Raw genomic sequence first — 9,497 nt, 5'->3', positions numbered from 1 at the left:
ACCATCAGGTAGTGCTGCTCAATTAATCGAATTTTAATCACGATTACGATCTGGGCTTTCAACGATCATTAAAAATGACTGAGCCGATTATTAGCCCCTCCCTCATTTATCCGCGACACCTTAAAGGCCGGTCCGTGAAAATATTGTCGGGCATAAACCGGTCCGTGGCGCAAAAAAGGTTGGAGACCGCTGATTAAGAGGACCCGAGGGAAGCTCGGAAAGCTAAGCAGAAGTTATTTGGAGAGTGACTGCCGTTGGTTGAAAAGAGTTAAAAAAAAAAAAAACTTCAGTGGTGTTGCACACTATTTTATATTATTTTTTAAAGTCATTGTTAACCCTTTAAAGCCGGTCAGAGCAGCACGCTCCGTTTTGCGTAACTATTTTTAAATCCCTGTAGAACCTGAACCATGTAAGCTAGCGCAATAATTTGTTTTGCATATGAAACCGGAGGAGTTGTACTTACATCTGATGCCATCAGCTTGTCCTCGGTCACGGTTTCGTTCCACATATAGCTTTGCAAAAATTGCATAAAAAGCGCTTGCAGGAACAAAAACATAATATTCCAGAAACACGCTTTGCCGTTCCTATCAGCTGTTCGTAACACTTCCCACAGTGAAATGATGCACATGCTGTTTTCTTTGCAAATTTGCATCATAGGATTGTTTTTTGTTTTTCCTGCAGTATATAAAAATTGCTGTATCTCCAAAATAAAACTATGAAGACACTCAAAATAAATTTCCTGTGGTGGGAAACTATTTTTTGCAACATTATTGTATTTAAAGTTTTGAGGGATAAACCTCTTAAATTTCTCCAAGTAGAAATATATGTAAACAAAACAAAAGCGATTTTCAATTTTTTTTTGTAGTTTATTGCACTTTTTTGCAATTTATGTAATTACTATGCACTTAATGCATACATATTATTAAAATATGGGCTATAACAGTTGTATTGATGTATAGCAACTTGAAATGCTCCCACAAATGGCACTACAGCATGTACAAAATAAATAAAAATAATATAAGCTCTGGTGGACTTGGTTCTATAGTAGGTCTTAAAGGGTTAAATAAATATCGTCAAATAATCGTGATCTCAATTTCAGTGAAAATAATCGTGATTATCATTTTTGCCATAATCGAGCAGCCCTACCATCAGGTGCACTTTGTTTTACTTGCTCCATCAGAGCCATTAGCGCTAAGGAAAACTCCTGCAAAGTCTCTCCCTCCGGCTGTCTCCTCGAAAAGAAAGCCTGCTGCAGAGTGACATAGGACTTCGCATTACCATACAGTTCCTTTAAAATGGTCAACACCCGAGCAGGATCCCCTCGCTCTAAATTAGGGCGAAATTTGATCTCCTCCCCTGCTTCTCCCTCTAAATGGTCAAAAATAAAGAAAGCTTGATCAGCAACAGACAGGTGCCGGGCACGCATGCACGCTTGAACCTCTTCGACCCATTCAGCTATATTGATGCCCGTTCTGCCATTGAACATGGGACATTTACGGTCCCTAGGCACCACCACCAAACGCTCTGTAACGGCGGCCTGGCTACCAACATTTGGTATGCAACCAGCTGGTACGAAGGAGGACGACGCGGCACCACCACCAGACTCGAGCACAGCGCCCCCATCCCGGCGCAATTGCTCATTATCTGCCTTTAACTGCGCTACCAAGTCTCCAAGTTGCTGCAATTCTTCCTCCATAATAAATTTTGACCAAAAAAAGGAAAATTAAATCAGCAAGGTGCTAAAATCCTTTTACTCTTCCTCCTACCTGGATACTGCTGTCTTGTCTATAATCACACTCTAAAACAAATAGAGCCTTCAAACAGGTGAACTGTGATCTTTGCAAAAAAAAAAAAAAAAACTATTTACAAGACCAAACATCTACCTCAAATGTGCATCCTGTCGACCAACACCAATTATGTGACCAAGTGGTCGGCGGGGTTATAAAAGAAATAATAAAATGACAACGCCACCTGGGGGAATTCTAGCCCCCAGGAAATATGAACTTAAAAAACAACAACGTTTGCACAGGTTCAGGGATGCACACTGAGGCCGGCTCAATGTATTAACACCATTTTATTTATTAAAAAAAAAATAAAAACAAAACAACAAAGACAGTGCACTAAATGTCTAAAATAGTGTCCCAAATTACAAAAAAATAAACATACAACTGTGACTTACCAGCAGCGGTGGACCAAAAGAAAACCACACAAAAAAACCCACTATAGTCTATTAACCTGGTGCTGTACAACAAAAGTGTGGAAAACCACCCGCCACCTAAGGTCCCACGGCCGCTGGTAGATCCTCAGTTCACTGAAATAAAAGCACAAGATATACACATTAAACAGGATAAAAAAACAAAAAACAAAACATGGGACATAAAGGCTCTCTATATACTAAAAAAAAGAAATTAAAAGGAAAACTGAGACCCACATACACACCACAGAGCACAGATTGGAAACACTCGTGCTCTGCGAGCCAGCCCACAGATGGTGCTGGTTCCGATTGTCCGTAGCCCTACTCAGTCTCGCGCAGCTCTCCACAACTGGAAGAGGGAAAGGGAGAGATGGTACCAGTTTTTGTAACACCAGCCCAATATGCAGCTGAAGATCGCCCCGACCAGCCGCGAAAGCTGGAGTAAAACGATAGTCCAAAAAGGGGCTTAACGTGAGACCCGAAGCCCCCAGGGGCGAGGAGAGGCCAGCAGCAGGAACAAAACTGGACGGCCAACAGATCGGAACACAAGATAAAACAGGGCAAGACAAGACAGCAGCTAGGCAGGCGTCTCGACTCTTTGCTTAAAATCAGGCAGTTGGTCCCTGAGGACGTGCGGCAGCAATCAAACCCTACAAACAAAAAAAGGCAAAGATAACCTTAATCGTCTCTAATTTACAAATACTAGCAGCTATAATATAAGCGGCTTACCCCAAGACTGGAGGCGCTGTACTGTACGGTGAACGCAACTCACGCGTCTCTCCACCACAGCTGGAGTAACCCATATGGAAAAGATATATATAAATCTTATAAAGTTTGAATCTGTCTCTACACAAGGAGGACAGACCCCTCTTCAGCTGTGGCATACAGGTGTCACAAACAATGTGGGAATCCTGTCGTTTATAAATGACATTTTTCATGTTGATAATTATTATGGCGTTGATGAAGAAGGGCCATTACCAGAACTTCAAACAAACAATAATGTCATTATTCCAGATATTGACATCAACATAAATGAGACTGCAATGAACATAATTCAACAAGTGAATCCATTAGAAAATGATGGAAATCATGGAATAGATGTGTTTTCTTCACTTTTACACCTTCTACATTAAATAAAATATTTTGCAAAAAATAAAAAAAAGATATATAAAAAAACATTTCAGAAAACATATGTGATCGAAACTAACATATTGAAACCAGTTTCTTTAAAATGATAAAATGACAGCTCTGTTGTCAAACAGAAACTGACACAGGCAGAAGAATAAACAGACACAAAGACAACCAAATCAAAAACCGATGGACATACACATGAAATGAGTAAAGTGACACAAATTTTTTATATTCAAACTCAACAATCTAAATTAACTTCTGACGAGCTGTTAAACAATTGGTATCTACCTGTATGAATCCTGAAGAACAATCACTTCTTGTCAAATTGATGTCTTAAAACATCAATTTGACTGAGGCAGGTAAATTTGGAAATATTAAAACCTTAACAAGTTAATACTCAATACTCACTTTGAATCAATAGAGAGACCAATACAAAAGAGAAACACGCAAACTCCTCCAGCATAATGTGTTCATACCCTGCCAAAGCCGTAAGTGTTACCTAATGCAAAATCAAACTTCTCCTTGAACAGCTGGTATGAAACATGCAGTGGCAGCCTAATGCAGTTAACACACGTGTTGGCAAGAGGGAAAATTGGTGTAGAAGAGAAGTCATCGTCTCCTCTATGAATGAACTCAATCGAGGGTGCTGGGGAAAAGCCAATAGGTGGCACCGCAGTTGCTCCAGTTGCAAAGGCCAATATCTTCTGTAATTTGGAAGGTCCTTCTTCTTCTGCATAAAACAGAGAAGGAAAAAAGTGTTAAAAGGTTATTTCATTTGGCCAACATAAATTGTCAGTGAGTACAAATCTAAAGCAAGAATCTTAATGACTGTTATTGCAATGACTATAGAGCATGCTTTTCATCTTTCAATAGTCTCAAAGAACTATGTAAAAATGTTACTACAACCAAGAGGGTAATGTGGTGTTATTGTTATTGAGTATGCTATTTAAAATAAAGATTTCAGAAATGCTAACCTATAAATCGTTATATCTATTTATTGTGCACTAAAGTGACAATTACCTTCTGCATCTTGGAGATAGTCTCTCCAGAAGGTAACAACCATCTCCTCAGCAGCTCTTCTGTTGCTTCCTTCTGGAGATAGATGAATGTTGAAAAGATCATCCACCTGGTCAGCAGTCAGCATATGTGGCTCATAGCAGAACAGAGGGCGAAAACTGTCTGGATGCCTCCTCATTTTCTCGAGAACCCCAAGAGTTTTCAGACCTTCACAAAATCTGGATAAACAGCACAAAGAAATTTTATTCAATAATTCTGCAATTTCATGCTTCTAAGTTAATTGTATATTATCAATTTGGCACAATCAGTTATACTAGGTTATTAACTGGCCATTTTGATTAATGGGTAAGATTTTTATCACCATTTTAATTAATCTGAAAAACACAGAATACCAAAATACCTTTGAAATGGACCTTGAACCCTGTGTATGACCTGAAACATGACAATATCATGTACCAGCAGATCCCTGTCTCTTAGTGAACGCATAGGCCTCAGGCATCCTGCATTGGCCAAGTAATCAAGCAGAGGTTCTTTTGACTTTTCAAGGTCCTCAAGGGTTGTACTTTGAGATATCTAGCATCACAAAGAGCAGAGGAAGGGCTTGTTATGGAAGTTACTCAGTAGTCTTATAACCTATTAGAAGGAACCCAGCCACCAGTGGTCTACACAATCACAATATGCCCGCGCGTACATTGGAAGTCAAATGACTACACATATTTTTTTAATATGTTTACAATGTGCTTAAAAAATGAGAAAATATACTCTTTCGTCTACCCTTATCTACTGAATCTTAGTTTAATATAGCAGCAAAATATAAAAACTTGGCATTCAGCAATGGCCAGACTGATCCGGATAAACATTCCCTGCAAAAGAAAACTGGAACACAAACTATTTTCAATTCACTATAAGATTTATAAAATAAACATATAGAGACCTTTCGGACTTTTTCAAAGAGTTCCAGGTCAGCTATGTCTTCCAGGGCTGGATTTGCTGAATTTCCAACCAGAAGGGAAAATACTGTTGGTGACAGAAAGTTAGGTGGTGGACCACCATGTACCAAGCTCACTGCAATGGCTCTCCCAGAGATGTAGTACCAGTCCCCTCTGAGAGCTGCAAAGCAACAGAATAAAAGGAAAAGCAAAATTGTCAGTAATGTTGCCTGTAAAAATAAATATCAGTTAAACAGTTCCCACTATTAATCTTAGAAAAATAGGTAATTACCAGTACTGTCAAGAGCCAAGTTCTTGCAGTTTTCTTTCCCCTCAAACATGGCTGACCTGGCAATGGTGTCCATCAATAGTCTCAAGAATTCCCTCCTCGGCCCACCTAAATCAACCCCTTCCTCATTTTTCCCCATATCATCTGAGAATTTCACACAGATCATCAAGTTGGGATCATAAGATAGCCTTTGAAAACCACGCAAGGCTCCCTCCCACACAGCAGAGCGATTTATATTAAATTTGCACTGCTGTTTTGTGCTCATTTTGATAGTTCCAGCAGTATCTCTTGAACAGGGACTTTTTCTGCACTAAAGAAAGAAAATAAAACAGAAAATAAAATATATCAGCCATGTAGTCATGTTACAGAATTTGAGAATATGTGTCACACTGATCATAGAGAGTTAAAGCTTTAAAGGTTTATATTGATTTGACAATTCTGGAAAGCCCAAATTATGTCTCAAACTCAAATTCTGTATGTTTGTTACTCACATCTGATTCTCCAAGCTCGCAATTATAGCTTGATTTAAATCCTCATCATCTGAAGAATCGCCAGAAAGCGATGCCACGAGAGTTAAATATGAAGAATAATCGTCATCTTTAACGCTCATGGCAGGGATGTCTTCACTTCTTGCATTGAAATCTCTGCTGTGACTGCTTGTGCTAGGTTTGTCATCACTTCTTGCCATGTAGCCTTCATCACAAATGCTGTTCCCATCACTTCCTTGCTTTGCCCGTTGCCTTTTACCAACACTCCTTCGAATACAGTTGGTCCCAGTATCATCTTCTTCATCACTGCTAGTGCCAGGGTTATCACCTTTAACATGACTTCTTAACCTTGTAGTGACTTGGCTGCTCATGTCTTGTTGGATTTTTGAACTATCAACTTCAAAACAATCATTGTCACTGTCCTTATCAGTTGCACAACTGCTTAATGCTGATTTGGAGCTGATGTGGGAAGGATCTTTGTCTTCATCTGATTCACTCTTCAACAGAAAAAGACCAAAAACATATATCAAAAGCAAGTAATTATAGCTTATCTTAAAAAGATTAAAATAAGAAATATCAATATTGATTGCTCCCAAACACTTGTTTTAAATAAATATATTCTATTTTGCTAGAAGCCCAATTGTTGACATGTTTTTTCCCAAATCATGATTACTTTTCATTCTTTTAGTAACTTACTAAAAGTGTCCTTGATGGCCTTACATAGAGGGCTTTGGTTTTAAAAACCTTTAGGATCAGCATCCCATTCAGCTCCTGACCAACTTGGAGCTTTGGAGACACCAGCTTATTGCCACAAGCCATTAGAAACTCGAGGCTACAAAAAATAAATAGGGACAACAGCAATTGCTAATTAGTTAAATATTTTAAGTATTGGTTAAATATTTTATTATATATTGTTCTGTTTGTGTGTATGCTTTTATGACTTAAATTCTACTGGTATAGTCATATGTTTTTATAATGATGAATAATATTTTAAACTTCTTTACTTTGGTATATTATCTTTAAGTACAAGTCATTACATGAATACACACAGTAACAATAAACAATAGTATTTTACCTGACATCCTCTGGAAGGCGTTCACCAAAGCTTTCCTTGAGGTGTTTCACGACAGTTTGGTTGTCCCAGGTCTTCTGGAATTCAAAAGCACTGAGGATGTGCCCATGTTTGTGTAACCATAATTTCGAACCTTGTTTGCACACTACTCCCCATGATGGAGTTGGAAGTAGTATAACATCTTTGTTGAAATGGTCATGCTGCTGGGCCATAGCTCTGAAATATAAATATTAGATACCATAAACAACAGCAAGTGATAACTAATAATACTGAGATGCAGACAGCAGAACACTATCCAAACCCCTACACAGAATGCTTTCATAGACAAAATTGTTGTAGTTAGGCAAACATAAGGGTTAATTTTATATACTTTTTTTTATACTTTTCCGAGAATACGTGCTTCTTTTGTGGTTCGGACTCCTTCTGACATTTCTTTGGAGGTGGAGGAAAACCAAAGTAATTGCTTAAAGGAGCTTCTTCGACATCTTTAAGGGTTCTAAACAAATGTCTGTCCTCCTCCAGAAAATCCTATGTACGCAAACACGCGTTGCAACTTCTTATCTTGTGCGTGTCTTTTGTTTTGACAGCGAATGCGCACCTGTGGACCACTTATGTGCAGCCCTGGTTATTTAGCTCGTCATTGCAGCCACAGAAATTCTTTTGTCCATGAAACCATAAAGCTGCACTTTCTTTTTGCCTTATAGTCTGATTTGTCATAACTTTTCCGTTTTGTGGTAAGCTTTTCTTTGGCTGTCACTTCTTCACCCTGACCTGTCTTATTTGGCTCAGCAGAACTAAAATATAAATCCTGCTGCTTTTACACACGGACTCACATAACGCTCAGCGATTCTCTGCGTGATCAACCTCTCACATGTTTAAGCTTGCTGCAGGAGATTTCACTTGTCATGTTTGCATAGTAAGCTAACGATTGATAAGACGATGTCAGAGGAATTGGTGCGCAAATTATCATCACTCACCAATCAGTGCTGTCGCTCTCTATACACAGTTGCATAACACATAATTGCAAAGTGAAAGCAAAAAAACAAGCGCAAATTCAAACGCGATTTCAATATGTCACATATTGACAGTGGCTCACCGATGCCAATGACATAATTACCCAGCTACATTTCCGAAAGAATGCAAAAGCATAGACATATATTTTTCCTTCCTACGATAGCCCGACGGGCAGGGCAGAGATAGATTTTGGTAGCCTGGAAAAATCGCTAGCCCCAGGACGTCGGGCTAGCCATCTCTTCACTCTCATCAAGTGAAGAGATGGCTGTATCCACTACCACATTAAAAAATGTGGTTTCCATTTTTTTAAGTGCATCTTGTATGGGCTCATCTGGAGACTCATAACCGAAGTGCCTTTTGGTGGTTCTCAATCGCTTTTGTTGAAAATTCTGCTGAAAAGAGGTGAAAAAGCTGAAATTTGTGTTGAAAAGAGTTTAAAAAAATTTAACTGTTAACTGAAAGAAATGTGGGCCATAAGTGGGATTTGGACCCAGGCCTCCCAGTCTCAAAGCCGCTTTTCATCTCACTGAGCCAAAGTCATTCTCACAAAGAAGAGGTGGAGAGACTGACAATTTTGCTGAAATGAGCAGAAACAGCTCAGAATTGTGCTGATAAGAGGTGAAAAGGCTGAAAACTTTGCAGAAAAGAGATGAATCAGTGTTGAAAAGAGTTAAAAAAGTTTAACTGTTAACTGAAAGAAATGTTGCCATAAGTGGGATTCATCTCACTGAGCCAAAGTCATTCTCACAAAGAAGAGGTGGAGAGACTGACAATTTTGCTGAAATGAGCAGAAACAGCTGAGAATTGTGCTGATAGGAGGTGAAAAGGCTGAAAACTTTGCAGAAAAGAGATGAATCAGTAGAATTTCTGCTGAAAAGAGTTCAATCAGCAAAATTTCTGCTGAAAAGAGGTTTTTGCTGAAAACAGCTGAAAAAGCTAGTATTTGTGCTGAAAAGTAGTGAAAAAACTTAAAATTCTAATGAAAAGGGGTGAAAAAGCTGAAATTTGTGTTGAAGAGAGTTAAAAAAGTTTAACTGTTAACTGAAAGAAATGTTGCCATAAGCGGGATTTGAACCCGGGCCTCCCAGTCTGAGAACGGATGCTCAACTCACTGAGCTAAAACACAGGTCAACCCGGCAAGGAAAATCAGTGATGCCACTGATGATATGGCAGAAATGGGCAAAAAATATTGCAAAAAAAAATTCAGGCATCCACACAATAAATAAATAAAAGTAGTGTAAAATCTATGGACAGTAAATTGTCTATGGACAAGTTTCCTACTTGCACTCCCTCTTTGAGAAACTTATGATTAAATGCAGGCGTTTTACTTGCACATATTTTTACCTCTCTTTGTTTTGTTTGG

At 38.7% G+C, this 9,497-nt stretch overlaps 1 pseudogene; it reads right to left on the bottom strand.

Annotated features, from left to right (window-relative positions):
• Positions 1-3,795: 3,795 nt before the first annotated feature.
• Positions 3,796-7,177, bottom strand: LOC146633073 (G2/M phase-specific E3 ubiquitin-protein ligase-like; annotated as a pseudogene).
• Positions 7,178-9,497: the final 2,320 nt, after the last annotated feature.

This window comes from Diplotaxodon limnothrissa, linkage group LG4 (assembly GCF_057381915.1).
Source record: "Diplotaxodon limnothrissa isolate DT_005_m linkage group LG4, D_limnothrissa_male_GT1.1, whole genome shotgun sequence".
NCBI classification, from domain to species: domain Eukaryota; kingdom Metazoa; phylum Chordata; class Actinopteri; order Cichliformes; family Cichlidae; genus Diplotaxodon; species Diplotaxodon limnothrissa.
Note: the sequence above shows the minus strand (reverse complement) of the source record. Positions and strands in the feature narration are given on the sequence as shown.